This window comes from Quercus suber, unplaced genomic scaffold (assembly GCF_002906115.3).
Source record: "Quercus suber isolate HL8 unplaced genomic scaffold, Cork oak 2.0 scaffold_378, whole genome shotgun sequence".
NCBI classification, from domain to species: Eukaryota; Viridiplantae; Streptophyta; class Magnoliopsida; order Fagales; family Fagaceae; genus Quercus; species Quercus suber.
In genome coordinates, this window is record NW_027069830.1 from 81266 (window position 1) to 104415 (window position 23150).

At 33.9% G+C, this 23150-nt stretch overlaps 2 long non-coding RNA genes across 2 annotated transcripts; both read left to right on the forward strand.

Moving 5' to 3' along the window:
- The first annotated feature begins 107 nt into the window (after positions 1–107).
- On the forward strand, positions 108–2275 carry LOC136062067 (uncharacterized). Its single transcript, XR_010623887.1, has 2 exons — positions 108–163; positions 1823–2275. It is a non-coding gene; the product is annotated as an uncharacterized LOC136062067 (long non-coding RNA).
- A 17317-nt stretch (positions 2276–19592) lies between these two features.
- On the forward strand, positions 19593–22534 carry LOC136062073 (uncharacterized). Its single transcript, XR_010623905.1, has 3 exons — positions 19593–19830; positions 21532–21595; positions 22340–22534. It is a non-coding gene; the product is annotated as an uncharacterized LOC136062073 (long non-coding RNA).
- The last annotated feature ends 616 nt before the right edge of the window (positions 22535–23150 follow it).

Genomic DNA, 23150 nt, shown 5'->3' on the forward strand with positions numbered 1-23150 from the left:
TAGTGTATGTGTTCGAAAGTGTTGCTTCTCGTTCTCTCTTATTATTTTTTTTTTGTTGTTTTTCTTACATTTAAGCCTTAACTCTCTATTTCTTTTGTATTTTTTTTGGTGACATATCAACAAGTTGGTTAGATTGCATAGCAGACACATTGGATGAATTCAGGTGAGCGAAGTGGTAGTCAATCTATCAAGTAGTTGTTAAAAAACATTTTTTGTAATATGAATATTGTACCTTATGAAATTTAATATTGTCCTTTTTGTGCCTTCCATTGCACATTTGATGACTTTGTAAGCAATTGTCATATACGCAAATTTGCCAAGCAAGAATGATACTGGAGAACTTATCTTTAAAGATAAAATTTTGAAATTGTGGTGAAAATTGCTTCTAAATAATAGACTAACTGTTAGGGGTAAAACCTACACCCTTAAATATATCTCATATTTGATAGTTTAAAATGTTACTTCATTTTAAATTTTAAATTTTAAAAATGGGTAAAATTTAATTTGATCCTAAATAACTTACCAAAAGACAAAAAGACTCCAAACAAATCATGTCTTTTGAATTTGCATCAAGTGTTACGTGTACTCAATTAAGATATTTGCATCAATGTTTTATTTTATTTTATTTTATTTTTAGGGTGGTGAGTCCTTTAATGTTGGTTTCCTATTTTTTTGCAACTTCAAGCAAAAAAAAATCCATCAACGTTGGTTTCCTATTTTTTTGCAACTTCAAGCAAAAAAAAAAACACCCATCAACGTTGGTTTCCTATTTTTTTGCAACTTCAAAGCAAAAAATTTAAAAAAAAAAAAATCCCTATGTTTTAAGTATTTTAATAATATGCCAGTTTTAGGTTTGAATTTAAAAAAAATTGTTTTAAGTATTTTTATTCCTATAATTTTGCCTATTATTTACATACTAAAGCAAGAATGATACTGGAGATCTTATCTTTAAAGATAAAATTTTAAAATTGTGCTGAAAATTGTTTCTAAATAAATTATAGACTAACTTTTTGGGGTAAAAACTTACACCCTTAAATATATCTTATATTTGATAGTTTAAAATGTTACTTCATTTTAAATTTTAAATTTTTAAAAATTGGTAAAATTTAATCTGATCCAAAATAACTTACCAAAAGACAAAAAGACTCCAAACAAACCATGCCTTTTGAATTTGCATCAACTGTTACGTGTTTTCATTTAATAAATTTGCATCAATGTTTTTTTTTTTTTTTTTTTTTTTTTACAACTTCAAGCCAAAAAAAAAAAAAAATCCGATGTTTTAGGTATTTTAATAATATGCCTGCACTGTTTTACATTTAATTTGTATTAAATGTTTTAAGTATTTTTATTCCTAAAATTTTGCCTATTATTTAGATATACTTAGAAGTAATTTTTTCCATGATTTTATACTTATATATTTAAAGAGAAGAGGAAAAAATAAAAACCACGTTTTATAGATTTTCAACCAATTAATAACATGAAGCCTTTTCTCTACAAAAAAAAATATATATATATAAAAATAAAAATTAATTATCCTTCAATAGTTGGGGGAGGGAAATCTCAACCAATTCAGGTATTATTTAAAAAAAAAAAAAAATTATATTACGGCTAAAATATTGTGTTTACATATTTTTAGTGTCAGACCATTGCAACTCAAAAATAAGGGTGCAATATTGTTTTGCAAAACTTTTATATAACAAATTTGACTACGAAATTTTAACATAGCACATGCTTCCACTAAATATTGCGCTAAATAATTATTGCGCTAAATATGTATATATGTGCAAATAACATGATTATTTTTTTGTCTATTTTAATGCAGAAATGAGTTCGAAAAATACACCTATGACTCATACCAATGACGTAGAACGTCATCGAGAACTACGGAGATATTATGATCGACGTAGTAGACAAATAGAAGACAATGAAAGCAGACAAATTCGATTGGCAAGACGTCGTGCCAATTATGCAAGACGAAGACAACAAACTTTGGGTGGTGATATTACTTTAGTGGGAAGTCCAACAAATTTAAATGAAAACATTATGCATTCTAATTCAACATCATCATGTGTCTCACTAATACCACCTAATCGCGAGGCTACACCAAGTTGTCGTCTTACGCATATCCGTAACTTGGTGTGAAATATGCCAGTTGAGCGAAATGCTATGCAAGAAACTAATGGTGAGATCATAATTTTGTGCCTTTTAAAAAATATTCATTGGTTGGACTATGATTATTTTGGGGAAAAAAATAAATTAAGGCATGTTCGTTTTATGTCAATATCAACAACAATGCTAACTTAATGTTTATAATAACTTTAGGTTTACCTCCAATATATCCAACTATAATGCCAAATGATTTTGAGGCTGGACCAAGTCACATTCTCTATTTTTTTAATTTAAGGCTAAAAACCTAGGGGTGTGATAATAAATTTTAATAATTTATTGATCTCTTACACAGAATGCACTAAATTATCACACCCTTAGGTTTTTTTTTTGTGATTAGAGAATGTAGTAATCCCAAATTATAATAAATGTTCTAAATTAACTCTTACCCAAAAAATAAAAGAGCCTCTGAGCACGCGCGTGAGCGCGTGCTCAGAGGCTAGTATTTTTAATCGAGGTGTAGAGAGTTCAATTTTTTTTTTTTATTCCAACGACTCTCACGGGTATCTAGGTTGGGCTGTATTGGACTTATTGGTCCCAAATGTAACGTTAATTTAGAAGTCTTAGGTTTAATTTGCCACGCTATCAATTTATGAGATTTTTTGAATATCTCATACATAATGAGTGGAAGAATATGATCAAAGAATGAGATATTGTTTCCTTATATTCAAAAATTAATAGTGTTTCTTTCTTTCTTTCTTTTATTTTTCTTTTTTTCACATGTCACACAAATATTTATGTAATATAGTAATATATCTATATATCTTTACATAATATATTAAGTTGAAAATTCAATAAAAGATCTATGTTAATTTTTTTTAAATGTCCTTCCAATTTATAACATTTTTATTCTATTAAAATTAATTTCAGTCTATTCTACTAACTCTCGTTTAAAACTACCTCCAACTTGTTTCAAAATAATATAAATTTTCTTATAAAAACTTATTTTTGATTTATGTAGAAACTTAAATGAAACTTTTCTATCATGTTTTAAAAGATTAACTATTCATTTTCAATATATTTTCATGGTAACTCAAATTTCATAATTTATTTGAAAAATGTAAATATTAAATGCCTTATAAACAATTTTTTCATTATAAAGTAAAATTTAAGCATATAAATAGGTCAACAAACTACTATTCTCTACTTCTTAACTAAAATATAATCTTCAAGAATGAACCATTTGCATTTTTTTAAAATTAGATCTTTATAATTAAGCATTTTATTAAGGGAAAAGTACAAAAATCCCTTTTGGATTATCCTTAAAATACAAAACCCCTGAAATTTTGATATAACCCTTAACCCTATATGATATTGTTTTATGTGTAAATCACTAAACTTCTATTAAATAAACGAAGACTTGCTAATATGATAACACGTGTCTATATTTAGAGTTACATTTTCACATAAAATAATGCCACATGCATGCGATTTTGTGTTGTGCTAAAGAAACCTAGGGAGTAAAGTTCTACATGAAGAATGACTTACATATATATAATACCATCGTTTCAGGGGTGGGGGTGTTAAGTAGTTATACTTAAAACCTCAAAAAGGTTTACTGTTCTTAGGGAAAACCACATAGGGTTTTGTATATTGTTCCCTTTTTTTAAGAGTTAATAAGAAAATTAAAAATAATCATCAATAAACATTAAACTTAGGTAAGAACGTTTATTATGCATCTAATTTTATTTATTCTTAAATCTGTATATATATATACACACACACACTAAACTCATCACATGCACTTTGCGTGTGCAATTATGCTTCTTCTTTTTCTTTTTTTTCTTTTTTTTTTTTTTATTGATTTAATGTTATAATGTTTAAAAGTGGTATGTAAATAACTGTGTGTATTTTTTTTAAAGAAAGAAGTAAGGTAACGTGGAATAATGTTTAAAAATGAGATAGAGATGGTGTCCTAAGTTTTAGGCCGAATGGAGAAGATAAAGGAAAAAGTATAAAAATTGTGAATAGTAAATTACTTTTTTAACCAATATGTTTTTTTAATTTAAAATTATTTAACTAAAACATGGAGGTATTTTAGAGAGTTTAATAATTTGTGTGAAGATATTTTAGTAAGCAAAATGTTGAAACTCAAACTAAGAATCCTGTTATTAATAGTACTAGACTCATTACATGCACTTTGTGATGCAATAATGCTATTATTTATTTATTTTTATTTTTTAGTTTAGTGTTATAATGTTTAAAAGTGATATATAAATAACTTTTTTTTTTAAGAAAGAAGTAAGATAATGTGAAATAATGTTTAAAAATGAGATAGAGATAGTATTCTAAATTTTAGGCTGAATTGAGAAGATAAAGGAAAAGATCTAAAACTTAGGAATACTAAATTACTCTTTTAATCAGTTTGAGTTTTTTAATTTAAAATTATTTAACTAAAAAATAGGGATATTTTAGAGAGTTTAAGAATTTGTGTGAGAATATTTTAGTACGCAAAATGTTGAAATCAAATAGGGAATCATGTTATTAATAGTACTAGCCTCATCACATGTGCTCTGAGCATAAGATGAGACTCTTTTTATATTTTTGGGTTTAGTGTCATAATTTTCTATTCTAATTTCATAAATTTTAGAGGCTCACCAATCAAAGAATTTCCAATAATGAAAAATTAGCAATTTAGTTTGGACATTTGAGGTCAAAAAATTTGTAAGCAAATAACCAAATAGAGACTCAAACAATAAAAACTAACTAATGACCTTGACTTTCACGGAAATCTCCCCTTATTTGAATTTCTTATTTTCATGTCCTTCATGGACAACCCAATTCCTATAAAATAAAGTAAATAATTAAAATATTTTTTTGTTGAAATTCTATAGTTCAAAGTTACAAAATTACAAAAATAATGCCAAAGAAAAAAAAAACTATTTGACACGTGTCTTTACTCATAAAATGGATGAATACAACAAATAATAACTTCTAATGAGAATTAAAAGGATAAAAAAAAAGGGTAAGAAAATGGTGTCATCCCTTGACCATTTTTCATTATCTAACTTTGATCCCATTTGAACCTTAGTTCTTTAGTTTTGCCCCCCATAAAACCAAATGTACAACAACGACAACTGCTCCAATAATCTTGAAAATAGTTATATACAATTTTTATTATTCCAAAAAATTTTCCTACAATTTTCTTAACAAGTAAATCAAAATCATATGAGCAATAATCAGGGAAAAAAAAAATTAAGAGAATGACCTGGAAGGGAAGGACTACTCCTTCTTATGGAGAGAGAGAGAGGCGTTTTTTTTTTTATTTTTCTTTTTTCTTTTTTTTTTTTTTTTTTTTTTTGAGATTAAACCATAGGAAGAGAGGTATTTATAAATGTAGTAACAAACCCCAAACAATATTTTCAAATGAGAAAGTGCCTAATTTTAAGGGATATGGATAAGGGGTTAAAGTTTCAAATTGTAAAGAAAAATTGTAACTATCTTATCTTTTAATAAAATTTTAAAAAATAGTATCTATTATTTGTTTTTAGAGATAGTTACAGTATTTTGGTAGGATTTTTTTTTTCATTATATTTTTTTAGAAATTTTTTTTCCTTGTATTCAAAATGATCATTTTTTATTTTTGTTTTTTTATTTTTTTATTTTTTAATAGTTAAGCCTAGCTAATTGATGTGATAATTGGATGGAGTAGAATAAGAATGAGTAGTTTTTTTTAGACGTAACCATGTATGTAATTGATTTTTTTTCTTTTCTTTTGGATAGATGTAATTGAAGTATTTGAATTCAAATAAATACAAATACATTCCATAAAATAAAAAAATAAAAAAAAGATAACAAATACAAATAGCTAGGAATCATTTGGAAGAAGTAACTGTGAATGTAATCGAAGTTTTTTTTTTTTTTTTGGGGATAAATGTAATTGAAGTATTTGAATTCAAATAAATAACAAATACATTCGATAATAAAATAAAAATAAAAAATAACAAATAACAAATACAAATAGGAATCATTTTTTTTTTTTTTGGAAGAAGTATCCGTGAATGTAATTGTAGTTTTTTTATTTAATTTTTTTTAGGTGTAATTGAAGTATTTGAATTCAAATAGATAACAAATACATTCCATAAAAAAAATAACAAATACAAATAAGAATCAACTTTCTTTTGGGGAAGAAATAACGATGTATGTAATTGAAGTTTTTTTTTTTTTTGATAGATGTAATTGATTTTTTTTTTTTAACAATTTTTTAGAATTTGTATGAGAATATTTTGGTATGCCAAAAATTAGAGACGAAACAGGGGAATCCTGTTATTAGTAGTGTGTGTATATATATATATATATATGGGGTCTTATAAGCTTATATTTTGATAATAGGGTAGAAGCTTGTGATATGGATTTGACGAGGGAATTAAAAGGAAAAAAAAAAAAAAAAGAGGTAATTATCCTTAAGAAAGGTAGAAGAAAGCAAATGAATAGACCTAGGCTCACCTATATGCAAATTAAAAGTTGTATTAGGTTGGAGCTTGTACCTAACTTTGATATGCTTTTAAACCTTTTTTATTTTTTTGCATTCAGAATTCTCAAATCTAATCATTCTAATCTGCTACGCCATTATGTTGTAGGAAATAAACTGCTGATACACTAAAAATTAGTGAGTCAATCATCCAAACAAAAGCATTTGAAGATCTGCAAAAAGTAAACACATAATCAGAAGACACTAGTGTAGTGTCGATCTAAGCTTCTTTGATACTTAAGTTAGGAACTCACAAAAACCCAAGAAATCAAAAAATAGATTAGTTCTAGGGTTTTTCACTCATACATTCTCTGATACCTAAGTTAGGAATTCACAAAAATACAAGAAATCATAAAATAGAGTAGTTTTAGGTTTTTTCACTCATACCTCATAACGAAGAAGGTCTTGGGCTTCTTCTATTTAAAAAAAAAAGAAGAGGCATGGGGTTTATATAGGAGCCTAAGTTGACCCTCTTCCCACTCTCTACTTTCCATAGTGGGATCATGGTGGTAAATGGTGGCAAGATCTTTGGAATTCGTACTTGCAATTGGTGGGCGAGTATCTCGTGCATGAGGCTTGTCATTTCCATGAGTGGAAAAAGTATCAAATGATACCACGTCATCAATATCAAAACCCAATGAATGAAAGACATGTGTATAAAAATAACTACCCACTAACACGTTTTTCGTTTGTTAATGTGGTAGTTCATTTGTTAGTAGGATAGTTATTTTTTGCTAACATGTCTCATACTTATTGGATTTTAATACCACAAACATTATATCATTTGATACCAAATACTTTCTCCAATGAGTTATAATTTCATCACGATGTTGTTATCCAAATAGTAGGATAACAAAGCTGAATGGTATAGATAAAAGGCTCCTTGGGATTTTTGTTGGACGAATTTACTAAAGGTGCTAGACAGAATTCTCCATTAATGTTTGGTTTAATGGTAAAGTCGGGGTCGGCTCTAGTATATGGGTAATTATTGAATACTTCCGGAGTACCATAAATGCGTACTCTCCCCTCTCGCATAACTATGAGTTCCACTAATTAAATTTATAGTAGAACCCACAATTCATGTGAGAGGAGAGAGTATACATTTATAGTATTCCCAGAGTATTCAATAATTTTCCCTAGTATATAGGCAACTATGGCAGTTGCCTAAGCCCCAAATAAATAAAAAAAGGTCATTCTTTCAACTAATATAATATAATATATTTTAATCATATTTTGATTAAGAGCCATTTACCCTTTCACCAAGATTTTTTAAAAAAAAAAAAAAAAAAAACGAAGGCCCCTTTTATTAGTTAATAAAATGCATTGTATATTAAAAAGAGCCCTACTATAATCCAAAACAATGGATAAATAAATTTTTATTTGTGCAAGTTTATACTACAAAGTGACTACATCATTTAGTAAAGGTGTAATCTTACTTTTGATAAATTAGGCATGTTTTTCTATACTTTAAATTTTATTTTAGTTGTGGGGACATTTTTGCCTCAAGACCAAGTGTTGCACTTTGTAATCTTTTTTGGCTTCAAGTCCCACATTGGAAGGAAAGCCTTCCTCTTCATGCCTTATAAGGGATGACCAATGGTTGAAGAGTACTACTAGCTACCAAGCTTTACCTCATCTACGTCACCCTGGGTTTCTTGGCCCCCATTTGGGGCTCGATCTCTTGGGGAGGTTGGTTCTTCCTAACTTCCACCACTTCATTCCCCTTCTCCTCCCTTTTCCTTTTATGGTCGGCTGGATCAGCTCGGAGGGTTTGGGTGGGTGGAGGAGTGGGGAGTCTAGTCTGAGAAGCCTTCCAAGGTGCATCTCTCCCTAGGTGAGACTCCAACAACTCCTGAAGAGTTGGCCTCTGTCTGCGTTGGATACTATATCACTGGATGTGTCAATAGATTCTTGGCGAGGATTGGATTGTGCTAAGGAAGGAGAGCTGAGGTCACCAGGAGAAACTTCTGGGGACAAAATTTGGTTGAGGACATTGAACTCATCCTCGAAATCAGGCACTTCTACTACTTCTTCTTCTTCCTCTATAATGGCTGGATAAGAAGAAGTTCCTTACTCAGCTGTGTGTTGTGGTGGCTGGGCGACCTTTGGGATTCCCTCTAGGATAGGTGTGGTGGCAAAGGTGCCTTCTGGTATTGGTCCGGTGATGAGGAAGCCTGGAGCAGTGATGCTGATCTGGTGAAGTCAAGGATTCTTTGCTTTGATAATGCACTTAGGTGCCTGGAAACTCTTGGATATTGGAGTATAGTCTACTATCAGGTGGGCTACCCTAAGTTGGCCGTCTAAGTGGACAAAGACCTCGGCCTTCAGAATCTTGTCCAAACTCGCTTGGTTTACGAGGCTGAAGTTAGGCACAGCAGCGTGTGGGTCTGCAAAATCATCAAGGTAGAAAAAACATAATTAGCAAAATGCAAATAAAAAGAGATTTTAGGTATAAGCGAAAGTCAAAGAAAAAGAAAAGAGGATAACTTTGAAATTTTGAATCTAAACCTAGAGCCCCACCTGGTTTCCCCTCTCTCGTCGAACAAAGGAGGCCATCATGCCACTCCCCTGATAGGATCAAAAAGTCATTTTTCAGGCCTTTATTAGAGTTAGGAAAGCATTGGATGAGCCTAATCTCAAGGTACCTAGATTTTAGGTAATACCCCTGCTCAGTCAGGTGGTGGAGGTTGTAAATCCAGTTTATATCATGGTGGGTAAAGTTTAAGCCCATTTTCTCATTTAGGGCATCTACGCAGCCTAATATTCTAAACATATTGGGGGCACACTGGGTGGGTGCTAACCTGTGGGCCCTAAGATAATCCCTAGTGACCGTGCCCATAAGAATTCTCATCCCCCCTTCTATGAAGGTGATCATAGGGATTATCACCTCTCCCTCTTGCCTTTCTTCAAACCATTGCCCTTCCTTACAATATCTAATGCCTACTTCTGGAGGGATCCTATATTGAGCTCTGAAGCTCTCTAAACCCTCATTAAAGTCTACTAAATTTTTGAATCTACCCATTCTTAAGAGAAGGTTGGAGGTACTAAAAGGATCGAGAAGAAAAAGTGGAGCCAAGGAGGAGAAAACTACAGAGAAAAGAAAAGTATATGGGGAAAAAAAAATGTAAAGGTTTATGAAGACTTACAGAAAGAAGGGAAGTATCCTTGGACGGGCTTTTTGTATTCGTGAGGGCATGAGTGAGTTAGGTAAATTAGCAGGTTCAGTGTATGTACGCTAGAATGAAATGAATGCTAATATAAGGTGAGTGATTGATTTGAGGGGTATTTATACCAAAGAAAGAGTTAGAAGTGGGAAAATTCCCGCTCAGTCCCCAGTGAAACTCTCAGCCATTAGATTTGGATCATGCCATAGAACGTGGGGGACAAGGTATGGTAAAAATTTAATGAAGACGCGTTTCGAATGCTGAAGCACTAGGAGTGTGCCTTGGGCAGTTAAAAAGGCATCTTCATAGGCAGAGGTAGGATGCGATGGTCTCAGAGCAACTACAGTGATATTGAAATCCTCCTTTCTTCCCGAGGAGCCAGAAAGAAGAATCTTGAGGGGCTATTGTAGGGGTATTGGGCCTAGGAGCTCATTACCTATATGTTATTGAGCCTAAGGCCTAAGCCGAGAATTAGAGGTCGTCTGAGGAGGAGTAAACATTATCAAGGGAGTCTGTGTGTAGGCCGAGGACAAATGTCTTCTCTGCTAGCCAAAGTCGAGGTCCGAATAGGTGGTCTACCATCTAGGGGAACGTTCCAAGGAGTTCTATTGGTATGGATAAGTATTGCAAAAACATTGGACAGGAGGGGAGATCCTAAAATATCTAAGAAGAAAGCTTGTACTACAACATTAAATGCTCTACAACTAACTCTTTGGCTGCATTAATGTGGAGGTGATACCTGAACAGTGGTTTTCAGCCTTACAACTATTACATGAAGACTTTAATTAGGAAGGTGCTGATGGGACAAGTATCAATACCAACCATCTAGCCAGCACATTAAAGGTAGAGATGAAAGGAGAAGAGAGTATAAAAGAAGGAGGAAGCAATGGGAGGAGGGATCGAGAAATCAAGAGAGAAATACTATAGCAATCAGGAACCAAACTTGTAATCAAACTTAAGAGCAATACATAAAAACTGATCTCTTCGGACCATGCTGAGGACGATTTTCTGTAGTAAAAACTTGTCCATCTTCTTTTTTTTGTCTCTCGAATCCCTCTCATTTGTTGTCCAACTCATTCTAACCCAGTTTTTCCAACCCACTTTCTATAAATTCATTGTTTTGGGCTTTTTGAGCCTAAGTCCATCCACCTTTTGTGCTAAGGACTCAAATCTGGTCCATACATATACCAATTAACATTGATTTTTCATCTAAAAAGAATTAAAATTGATTTGCTTTTTGAATTATTTTTTTCTATATTTAGTATTCCGTTAATTTTAATTTTGAAAATTCTCAAATCTAACCTAATTGTAAGAATAAACTACAAAAACAAAATAATTCTTTCTATTCCTCACAATCCATTGTTTTCAATTACATAAATTAAATATCTCTACTTTATTCCTAAAAAGTATATACCTGTACTTTTTTTTGAATGACACAAGATAAACACAATTTTTTTAAAAAAAAAACTACTAATTGAGTTACAAGACTTTTTGGGACAAATGCAACTTTTAGATCTATTTAGAGTGGAACATTCCTATTATGAATTTGATCGTTTCTACTTATCAGTTATCACAAAGCGCATTCACAATATAATATTAGACATCTTCGATAAAATAAAAATAAGGTTAAAAGAACAACCTCAAAACAAAACAAAAGAACGCATATATATATAAAGGGAAATAATCTTCTCCAATTGAATCATTCAACCACCGAAAAGGGTGGTCTAGTGGTCTTGGCACGAATGTAAGAGTGCAGCGTTGCTTGAGATCCCATGTTCAAACCCCAATGGGCAGAACGTGAGAATTCCCTCCTTTAACTAGCCCAAAGGTACTAGCCTTCTAGTAGAACTTGGGTGAGGTTTGTTATCACCCCGAACAATAATAGTTATAACTCAATCCAACATTCTATAGTAGCAAGTACCCTAATGATCACGCCCATGGAGGTCTACCACAATAGTTGCCTCCACTCACCTATTTTTGGCCATAAAAAAAAAAAAAAAAATTTTGGTAAAGGCATGTGACCATGGCCATTGGCTTCCCTTCTCCTAACCTAGGTCGGTATCTAGTAGGAATAATTTACCCAAATTTATAGAATACCAAAATAAATAAGAACTAAGAAGAGAAAAAATTCAGGTACTATAAGGACTCAGTTTGGATTGACCCTGAGTATGAATGGGTTTTCAGCCCAATCAAGCCCAAACAATAAATTTTTAGAGAGTGGGTTAAAGGTTTAGGCACTGGCCGTCGTTCATCAAGCATGAACTCTCTTTTATAAAAAAGATACTTAGAGTTTCTTTACAACTGGCTGGGGGAAATTGCTCCTCGGCCATGGGTCGAGGAGACCTTTTTCTTCCCCATTTTTCCCCCCTTTCTTTACTTTACTTGCTTTTCTTATATAGTCTTTATCTTCCTATCTCCTTCTTCCACTATTGATCATCCATTCGACTCCCTTCTGGCCATCCGTCCCATCAGAGGTCTTATCGGTACTCAAGTGGTTCACTCTGATCAATGTTGCCCTGCTAAGGGGTTATATCCCCATTAATGCGGCCAGAGGGGTTATGTGAATGCATTAAATGTGAATGTGACAGCTTGCTCTGGGCTTGTCCCCTCCAAAAATTATCCTTAGTATGCCGAGGACGAAGAGGTCCTCGGCGTGGTTCAGAAAAAGAGCTTTGTCTAACTTAGCCTTGGCTGGTCAGTCCTCCTCGGCGTTGGCCTTGGGCCTACTATGCGATGGGCTGTGGCTTCAGGCCTACGGCCCCACAATAGCCCCTCAAAACCCTGCTGCACGTTCTCCCGGACGGGGAGGAGGGTTTTGATACCTACGGGCTCTCCTAGGCGAATCGCCCCACAATGGTTTATGCTGATGCTGGCGACTTTTCGACTGCTCGATGTGCGTTTTTTACGTTTCAAGACCTAATGCGTGCCCACATTAAATTTTGGCGGCACCATGTTTCCCACTTTCAACGGTGTGATGGTAATCGTTCGGTGGGGATCTCCTGCTTTTACGGGCAGGCAGTTACATTTGGGGAACCCAAGGGAGAGTATAAGTACCTGTTTAAACCGCCTGGTTTCCTCGTTTTCGCGCTTACAACCATTGATGCGTATGACTTGAGTCTAGTTCAACTTGCACTCTTCCTGAAGAGAATTGCCATACTTCTGTAAGTCTTCTTCTTCTAGCGACCCCAGATTTTCTTGATTTTACTCCTCTTTTTCTTCTTTTAGAACTTTTAGTTGTCCTTGGGGAATGGGTAAGTTTAAGAAATTGGTTGAGTCCGACGAGATGATGAACAAATTCATTGTCGACTATGGGATACCCAATAATGTGAGTTTGAAGTACTGTGAAGAAGGGGAATGGTACCTTAAGAAGAGAGAGGGTGAAGTTGTGATCCCAATATTCGCTTTCGTAGAGGGAGGGATGAGAATCCCTATGAGGCCGGTGACCCTCAATTACCTTAGGCATTTTCGCCTGGCTCCTACCCAATGTGCCATGAATGTATTTAGGATATTAGGGTGCGTAGATATCTTGAATGAGAAAATGGGGCTGAGACTAACTCACCACGATGTGAACTGGTGCTATAACCTTCATCACCTGAGGGGTAAGACGTACTATATGAAGACAAGGGACGATAGGATTTGTCTCATCCAGTGTCTTCCTGATTCCAACAAGGGGTTGACTCAAGATTTCCTCATAGTGTCGGGGGAGTGGCACAACGGTTTTCATTGCCCAATAGTAGAGGGGGAGCCAGGTAGGACATCCGAAGTAGGAAACAATCGAGGTTTCAATGTTTTCATCTTTATAACCATATATCCGCTTTGGTTTATTAACCGTAGGAGTTTCATTTTTCTTTTCGCAGATCCACACGCCTTTGCACGCCATTTCCACCTGGTTAACAAAGCGGATTTGGAAACAGTTCTCAGGTCGGACCTTTTCCTGAACGAACCTGATAACCAGGTCAGAGCCGCTCATCAAATCCTCGGATGTGACCCAGCTCAGAAATTATTCCCCATCCCAAAGCACGTGATTAGAGCTCGTGACTCTCGGCTTACGTAAATCACCGTGGTGGAGGACGATTTTGCATTTTCCGAGGGGTCTTATATACCTGAAGGCATCCCACTAGAGGTCCCTCCTCATCCCAACAAGTAATGGTGGCCGAGGAAGGACTGTCTAAGAAGGCAAGGGAAGTGGTTGAACTGAGTTCTTCCGAGACGAATATAGTGTGTTCGACCTAGCTGATCAGTCCGAGGACCCCTCTGGTGACCTAGGGGACCCTCATTTGTCCGAAGCCGATCTCCGGTCTCTAAGAGTTGGTACTCAGGCTGAGATGGGTTTAAAAAGACAGCCCCAAACCAATCTTCTTGACCTGCTAGAAGGCGGTTCCAAAAAGGGTGTACCGGGAGAGTCGCAGCCCTAACCCCCAGCACCTCCGCAACAGATTTTAACTGTGTAAACCAGGTCGTCTTCTGCCCCCACAGTACCAGACCCTCAGACCGAGTCTCATAACCCGAAAAGGAAGAGACTTTCCAAGGGTAAGGAGCCAATGGATGGGAGCAAATCCCATTCCTCGCCCGAGGAGGGTAGACTTCGCAAGCCTCCAAAGCAACTGAAGCTCGGTGATCAACNCCCCCCCCCCCCCCCCCAAAACACAAACTATAATAAATATTTAACTTTTGGCACCTAGAAATCTATTGGTGCAGAGAAGTCATTTAGAGAGAGAGAGAGAGAGAGAGAGAGAGAGAGAGATTTGATCAACTAGTTATGACATGAGGTGAATACATAAAATATTTGGAAATGGTCGGGTGAGTTTGGTTCATCTTTTTGAAAAAGTACATAATAAAAAAATGCATTTTCAAAAAACTGAGTGTTTGGTAAAAGTTGTTAAAAAGTGCTTTTTGAAAAAACTGAGTGTTTGGCTAACACTTATAAAAGTGACAGTTTGAGAGGTAAATTACCAAAAAAGACAATGTATATATAAGGGAGTTTATTTCATACTTTTTTTTTTTATATGTGAGTTTATTTCATACTTAAATTAACTACTTCATATACTTAAATCAATTTTTCTCTTTCTAAAAAAATTATTTTTTTCTCATCAATATTAGCTAATAATAACTTACCACTTAAAATTTATTGTGAAAATATTATGAAATTATTGTGATAATTGATACTGATTTTAATTTGAACGTACTATTACAATTATTTTTTTCTCTTTCTAAAAAAATTATTTTTTTTCTCACCAATATTAGTTAATAATAACCTACCACTTAAGATTTATTGTAAAAGTATTGTGATAAAAATTGATACAGATTTTAATTTTAACGTACTATTAAAATTATTTTTTTCTCTTTCTAAAAAAATTATTTTTTTCCTCACCAATATTAGCTAATAATAACCTACCCTTTAAGATTTATTGTGAAAATATTGTACAAATATTGTGATAACATTTCCTCCTTCTTCTTTTTTTCCCTCTTTTTTCCTCCTCCACCCACGTACCCTTCTCTTTTTTCTTTTTCTTTTTTTTTTTTTTTTCCTTTTTTTCCCTTTTTCCCTTCCACTTCCCCTCCAAAACATTCCACTTTTCACTTTTTTTTCTTCATTCTTTCCCCTTTTTCCCTTTCACTTCCTCCAGAGAAGATGATGATGATGAAGATGATTGAAACATTGGATTTGTATTTGTATTTGATTTTGATTTTGGGTTTGGGTTATGGGTTTTCAGTTAATGGTTTAATTTTGAGTTGATTTTCTGTGGATTTTGGGTTTGATTTTGAGCTGATTTTGTTTTGGGTTGATTTTGAGTTGGGTTTGAAATGGGTTTTGTTGATTTTGTTGATTGTGGTGGTAGATAGATCGGGTTTGAAATGAGTTGATTTCGATTTTGTTGATTTTGTTGGGTGGTGCTGTGTTTGTAGCAAAATAGTGAGGGAAGAGCAGAGAGATGAGATGAGAGGAGAGGAATGAGGCGCATGGACTGAGGATAGATTGACGGATAATTTGGTAATTGCCAATATTCTCCAACGGATATATGATGAACGCGCATGGGACTTTTACAAAATGGACCGAAGTGGAACTTTCAGTGAATGCGCGTTTCTTCACAAATATAAAATGCAACTTTCGACAAAAAGTTGCGTTTTGGGCTTCACCAAACGCACATCTAGGCCTGACTTTTTTCAAAAAGAGCTTTTTGGGCTCAAAACGTGGAAACAAACGGGCACTTCTTATCATCTCAAAGCTTCTTATCAAATATACTAATCCTAGTCATAAAACAGGAGATTTCTTTTTGGGTAAACAAAGTATAATCATAAATTAAATAGCTAATATAGAGTTGGGACAAAACTTCTCATAATATATGCCTAAGTTGTCATAATAAATTAAAATACAAATGTCCACAAAGGACTATCAAATAGAACATAATCCTAGTGTAATTCAGTTCCTTTTCTAGTTAGAGCATCCGCACATTGATTAACCTTAAGGAAGTAGTGCTTCATCTTCACCTTTGGCATCTAACTAAAGAGGTTCCTACAATCCATGATAAGAACTGCATGATGTAAATTGTTGCTATAAGAGTTAGTTACCCATTCAAAGACTACCACTGCATTAATCTCAATTTATATTGCCAATAAAATTTAGATATATACACATCAAGTGGCCATCCCTCATAGCTTAAAGCTCCACATCAACACTAATAGCTACACCTATAAATCAGGTAAAACCCATAATCCATTGACCTTTATGGTCCTAGATTACTCTCCCACCACTAGCTGGCCTAGGATTGCCTAATTGCCTAAGGAATAACCATCCGTATTAATTTTGTGCCAACCTTCCACAAGTTTATTCCATCTCAATCTAACATAGTGCTTGCTCTTGATCATGCAAGATTGAGCAGCACTATAGAAATATTCAACAGCAAGGTGGTTCACTTCTCTTAAACAATCCTAATTAACAGAAGAATTTTTTTAAAATCACTTTATTTCTAGGAAGATGAAGATGCCCAAGAAATTCTATCCTCACCAAGAGGGAAAAGAGACAGCCAGACAGGCTTGATTAGAAGTAAGAGATCCTATGGAAATTAAAGGAGCATAGGTTGAGATTCCATGCCCCTTCAACTCCAACATCCTTGATCAAAAGATTACCCTCTTCAAAGGAAAGCAGACTAGAAATTAGGTTTCTTATTGCCCCAATGGATAGCCATTTATTGAACCAAAACATTAGAGCACTAAAGTTTTGGTTCCATAATTGGCTAAGTGGCTATTTAATTAGAAACCAAATTTCAGGTTTACTTGATGTTATCAACTTATCATTCTCCCCCAACCCCCCCCCCCCTATCTATTTAATCTTCCAAATTTACCTTTATCTTGCAAAATTGTGTGCATTCTAAATTTTACATTCTAAAAATATTCAAGCCAAATATAATGAATATTCTATTATGATTTTCTTTATTTTTTTAAGAGATTGTATGTCATCTGCTTGATCAAATTTAATTTAGATTGAAAATGTTTTTATTTATTTTGGATTGACATCCTCTAAAACTTATAAGATGATTTTAACATAATTTTTTTGAAAATTCTAAAAATTTATAACTTGTCACATCATCAATTTTGACTAAAGTACACTTTTAGGCTTTTAGCCATTAAAGTTTATGCTTATTTTTATTTTAACTCTACTACATTTCAAAATTTTCATTTTGGCACACTCATTTGATTCCATTTTCATATTGGTCATGCCATCCAATTCTATTAGTAATCTAGTCCATTAAGTGTCAGATAAATGCAATTCATCATAACACATCTCCCAAGTCCTTTTTTATTAGTAAATTGACAGTTAAGTGCCAAATAAGTGTTTCCACTAAGACACATCATCCATATAAGTTTATTTATATTAGTAATCTAACCATTTTTTTATGAATTACAATGATATATTAAGAAGAAATAGAAGAGGGCCTCAATCCATTTCTAACGGAAGAAAGAACTCAAGAAAGAAGAAAGTAGATGGAGATGAAGCTGTCCCAATTACAAAAGGCTACCCAACAAGCCACATTATAAGATAAAAAATTTACATTCATAAAAACAAAAAGAGCTAAAAACCAATAGAAGAGGGAACATAATGCCTATTTCAAATCTAAGAAGAAATGAGCTAAAAACCAAGGAGGAGAGGAATGAAGTTACAGTACGGCTTCAATCACTTCATTGGAGTCTCCTTCAAAGATAACATAGCATGGCTTATGGAAAAGTAAGTTTAATTGCTTGGATGTAACTTGGGCTTCACCTTGAGCTAGCGCAGACTACTAACAGAAATAGGTAATAGGGCCAATATGAAAAAAAAAATCAAACATGAAGTGCCAATAAAAATTTTGAAATTTAAAGTGATAGAATGAAAATGTGCGCGTCCGAAGCGAGGCTATTGGGCCTAACCTCTCTTGGGCTCACAACTTATTTTTATAATGGATAAGGATTTCCTACCCTAGGTCGTCCTCAACACTAAGACCCAATGAGGTCACATTTCTCTCTCTCTCACCGCTTGAATCACTTTCTCTCCTTAGCCCCCCTCTCTCAACCTTCCAACCTATTTCTCTCCTCCAAATTTCGAATTTATACCCTCAAATGAGTGGAGAGGTTATGATTACCTCCATGGTTAGTGTAATGTGAGGTCCAATGTTGTCAATCATAAGTGGAAGGTCAGGTGGGAGTGGGATATGGTGAAAATGGCCTTGGAACTTAATTCCCACTCTAGAAAGCATGCCCGGCAGCGGTGCTTTTGGGTGTTTCCGAGCATGCAAATGACACTATGATCGGACACTATGCTAGTTTCACTGCTCGGTAAAGTTTCCCGAGTAAGGATCAAGTGAAAAAACATGAGCCTGCTATTCGTGTGGGCCTAGACCGAGGCTATGGATAGTCCTGTTACATCGAAACTTTGGGCTTGAATGTACTTTGGGCCTCGGAGGACCGTACCTTAGCCCCTTGATTCGTGCATGGCTAACCTAGCGGCCCTTGAGCCTAGCTTTTGATGAGAGAGTTAGCAAGCATGGGCCCATTTGCGCAGCTTGGGCTGGCTGTCCAGATGGCCCCAGGAGGGACGCACCGTACAGAAAACAACATCAAACTTTAAGGGCCAAAATTATACTTTAATATAAAACTTTTTTGTGAATATACACATAACTCACTTTGCAAGTTAAATTCACACCAAAAATGGTCATTTTTGTTTCACTCACCCTAAAAAGGGTGGTGATCTAGAGAGAGAGAGAGAGAGAAAGAGAGAGAACTAAACTAAACACTAATTGAACAACATTGGGGAGGAGCATACATGCTCTTTATCACTATTAAATTACTGATTTTTCAAAAGTTTAAACTATTAGAAAATAATGAATTTAATCATTTAACATATATCGAAAATGATCTAAATTTCAGAGATCAATGGATGGTAAAATTCCACATGTCAACAATATATGGCCACTGCTTATCATAAAACTATGGCATATGCCAAAATATTCAGTTAAATAGATATATATATATATATATATGAAGAATCTATAGCAGCATTTTACAAACACCACTATAGGTCTTGGTCTTACATGGGCCTATAATGGCATTTGTAAAATGCTGCTATAGCCCAGCACCAAAAAAAAGTTATAAAAAGAGTCCATCACAAAAAATAATTAAAATATTAAAATAAGGGACCAATAGCGGCATTTTCAAACGCCAATATAAGTCCTAGGTCTATAGTAACGTTTGCAAACGCCACTATAAATCCGGCAAAAAAAATTGGAAAAAACATTAAAACCCACATTAAAACATCACAAACACAGTTGTGACACGCGGAATCTCCTAGACATGAAAAAACTTAAAAAATAAAAATAAAAGAAAGAGAGAAAGAAAGAATAGGATTTGGACCAACACCTCTCTCTTTCCCTCAATTCTCTGATATAATCTATGCGGTGTTTCTCCTTGGAGTACATCAACGACAATCGAACCCCCTCCGACATCCAGCAACCCCAAAGCTCCTTCTCTCTCCCTCTGCCGTTTTTCTCTATGCAAGTTTTGGGTTCTTTGTCTTTTGGGCTTTCAACTTACTTATTTACTTGTGTTTATACTTATTTAATAGTTTTTTTTTTTTTGGGTTTTATGTTTATCTCCTTCTCCTTATGCATGTACTATACTAGGTCAGTGGGTTTAGTGTTTTTTTTTTTGGGTTTTATTTGTCTTATGGGTTTAGTAATGGAACAAAAATTGTATTTTGGACAACATTTTTCTAGTGTTATTGTACTTATTTGCTGTTATTACTTAATTTAAATCCTAAAATAAACATATATTGTCTAAAAATATTTAAAAATATACCTAAATATATTTATTAATTAATTGCCATACTCCTGATGTGTTGTACCCTTGTTTTTCAAGAATTGTCGTACCTCCATACCCATACCCATATCGTACCCGTACCAACATCAATGTCTGAGCAACCTAGCATAAACCCATGTTAAAGTGTTAAATCTTTCTTCTATGAAACCATATGGCTTTTAAAATTTTCTTTTCTTTCTCTACTACAGCTAACTTTTGGAGTAATTTTTTGTCATTTACTAATATCCTATGAAGCACGGGTGTGTTTTGGGACTCGGGTGTGGGTGCGGGTGCGGGTGCGGGACTCGGCAATTTTTGAAAAAGTAAGGTGCAGGTGCGGCGGGACTCGGCGATTAAAAAATTATTTAAAATATTTTTATTTATATTTTCTATATATTTTTACTATTAAAATATTCATAAAAAACACATTGTTATGCCTTGATTCACAAAACAAAGAAAGAAGAAGACAAGAAACACATTACTATGCCTCTGAGGTCAGAATTTCGGCTGTTCCGGCGAGTTTCAAGGCCGATATCGGCCTGTTTCGGCCGTTTCCGGCATATTTCGGCCATATCGGTCGCCAGCCAATACGATCCGATATGGCCGATATTGACCGATTCTGGCCGAATCGAAGCCGATTCTAGCTGAATCGAGCCTCGTTGGCGCAAATCCGAGAAAAAAAAAAAAAATCAGACGCGGCACCAACTCGCGGTCAACCGCGTTGGACGTCGCGTCCCGCATTAGGCCGCGTCGGACTCGGGGGACTCGGGTGTGGCACCCTCCCAGCCGCGTCCGTGCTAATATCTTTCATCCCTCCGTGAACTTTTATTCCAAAAAATTCCCACCTTCAACATTATCGAAAATATGGAACAGAAACTCATTTGAGAATATTTTCTATGAAAAAAAGAAAGAAAGAAAGAATTTTGGCTCAGCTGCAAGGAGTCCAAGTGGAAAGTTGCAATTGATCCTCTGCTTTTCTTTTAGATCTAGAACAATAGCTTAATCTATCAAATACCATGATATTCTTCCATCAACATCAGTTTTGAGTATTTTGACAACAAAAGTCTTATGTCATTTGGTTAGCAAAGTTTTTATCAACCAAATCGTAAAGGATGCTCGAACTCTTTTTTAAGGCTAATTTCTTTTATCTGTAACTAATCCTTTTTATTATCACTAATTGAATTATAAGACAAAAATAGGGTGAATTACACCTAACCTAAGGTATTGTACCTAAGTTTTTGCACTAGTTATTGTACCTAAGTTTTTGCACTAGTTATTCTATATGTAAATCTTTTATGCAACCTGTTTTCTAAGAATATAAGAGTACCTATTGATCATTGCTTCTTCAATGCCCTCATGTGTAAACACAAATTACAAGCTAATGTTCATTACAATTTACAGCATGGATGGGAAAGGCCTTACTTCTCCACAATATATACTGCATTTGCTCAGCCAGAAGAAAAAGGTACAGTTCTCAACACTTTGCTGTAACAAATCTATTAAGCAAACTTGGACAAACACTATATGCTAGATAATACCTCTTTCTAAGTAGGTACTACTTTCATGCAGACAGCTAATTAAAGGAGCACACCAAGAGTTGAGAATTTCTAAGAAATAGTATTTGACTATTGCACTCAAGCCTCTAAGTTTTAGGTGAAAAGAAGACAACTCTATATTTAGTGTAGACTCATTAAAGTTAGGATAAAATTTAACTATAACTCCACTCAATATCATTTTTAAGCTTTAGGTGGAAAGAAGACAACTCTATATTTAGTGTAGACTCATTAAAGTCAGGATAAAATTTAATAATAACTCCACTCAATATCTTTTTAATAGATGTAAATTTTGATAAATCCATAATTCAATTACATTTTCTTCTTATATTCTCCATTTTTGCAAAATTTTCAGAATGATTAAAAACCAATAGATATATCATCAATCAAATATTTAAATTTTAAATTTTTGTATTATAAAATTATGCATTAAAAGTAAGTTTATGAATCAAACAATAAATAATATCTAATTGACACAAAATTTGACATACGTGTTAAAAACATAAAGAACATTTAATTTAACAGTTTGATTTTCAAAATATATAGCTATTAAAAAAATATTAGATGGAGTTATAACCATTAGCTACAACCAAGTTTGTAGCCAACTTTGTTCTTAAAGTTATAGTACCTATATTTTTCTCTTGAGAAAATTACAGGTGAGCAACTAAGACCGATTGCAATTGAGGCCTTGCCCAAGCAGTGGTGACTCCATGAATTTTTCCCAGGATGTTCCTTAAGAAGCATAAATTTTCCCAGTGGCGGCTCCAGGAATTTTTCTCAAATGTATTGTTGTTTAGTTGTTTCATTAATTTGTTTCTTTTATAAACTATACTTTGTTATATTGTTGTTTTATTAATTATAAAATTATTAATTGTTGTTTAACTTAATATAATTTAATTTGTTTGTCTTATATAATGTATTGATTAATTAAATTATTAATTATTGTTTATTAGTTGCTTTCCCCAATTAATTATTGGTTAATTTAATATCCCAAACAAACAAAATTAATTAGTTCAACTAATTACTATGGTTGTTCGTTACTTCCCTACTTGGAATATCACACTATTACTTAACAACAACAACAACAACAACAAAAAAGTCAATAAATTTTGCTGCACAAAAATATATAGGCCGTATAGCTTAAGTCCAAGTCTAAAAAAGAGTGATTTATTACATATTTTACGACCATTAGTTGAACTAATCAACTAGCACACAGCACACAGGCCACAGCCATATTTATTAATTATTAGTTGCACACTTGCACTAGTACTAGCACACAACACAATTGCACTACCCCGGCCCCATGCCCCCATCTACCCTCCAATTCAACAGACAAAGCCCAATGACCCATGACCCCCAATCACAAGACTAGAACCAATCAAATATAGCTAATTTATTGTATCTCACCAAAAGACACCGACACCAACACCAATACTAAAAGACAATTAATAATCTCACCACCACCAA